The sequence below is a fragment of the Schistocerca gregaria genome, unplaced genomic scaffold, assembly GCF_023897955.1.
Source record: "Schistocerca gregaria isolate iqSchGreg1 unplaced genomic scaffold, iqSchGreg1.2 ptg000362l, whole genome shotgun sequence".
In the NCBI taxonomy this organism is placed as follows: domain Eukaryota; kingdom Metazoa; phylum Arthropoda; class Insecta; order Orthoptera; family Acrididae; genus Schistocerca; species Schistocerca gregaria.
The window spans coordinates 211,549-212,577 of NW_026061819.1; positions in this window are offsets into that span (position 1 = coordinate 211,549).

Here is a 1,029-nt window from a genome sequence, read left to right on the forward strand (position 1 = left end):
AGTTCTGTATTTGTTTTTCGCATTTACCACTACATATTTCCCGTGTGTCTTTCCTAAAATAAGCTCGTATAGCATATAGAAATAGTACTGTGTTTACGACACAATAAATTCTTTTAAAGCTGAGGGCCTCATGAGCTAAATGAAGAAGAGAGTTTCAACTACAGGGTGAGGCATAATAAAGAGCGATTTTTGAAGAGCTGTTAAATAAAGACACTTTTTCTATTTCATAATCTTAAAATATACGAAAAATTATTTTCTGTAACAGTAAAACGTCAGTTACTTTTTCACCGAGCGAGGTGGCGCAGTGGTTAGCACACTGGACTCGCATTCGGGAGGACGACGGTTCAATCCCGTCTCCGGCCGTCCAGATTTAGGTTTTCCGTGATTTCCCTAAATCGCTTCAGGCAAATGTCGGGATGGTTCCTTTGAAGGGCACGGCCGATTTCCTTCTCCATCCTTCCCTCACCCGAGCTGGCGCTCCGTCTCTAATGACCTCGTTGTCGACGGGACGTTAAACACTAATGTCCTCCTCCTCCTCCTCAGTTACTTTTTCAAGATAACTGTCTTATTATGGCGTCCGCTTAGAAGCACGCATTCCTCCAGCCAGACCTTGTACTGGCTCATCACACTTCCTGTCGCATCCACTCTTTCAGGGCTTCAGTTGTTCGAGGTGGGTTATCTTGCTAAACTTTCCGCTTCAGATAACCCCAAAGAAAAAGTCACAAACATGTGTCGTCCAGTGAACGAGAGGGCCATGCAATGTACCCATTTCGGGAGGCCATATCTTTGGAAACAAACGACTGACTATATTCATGCTTACTAGCGTATCTCTGCGAAGTCACTGTTACAACTTAAAAATAGTTTGGCCTTATGATCCCTAATTGAAGACATTACGAACCACACAGTAACTTTTGCCCAGTGCAGTGGTTGCTGATGCAGTTCTCTAGTATTAACGTCACTGCAAAATCGAAAGTTCTGCTTGTTCACATAACTGGAGAGACGGAAGTGAGCTTCATCCCTCATCCACAA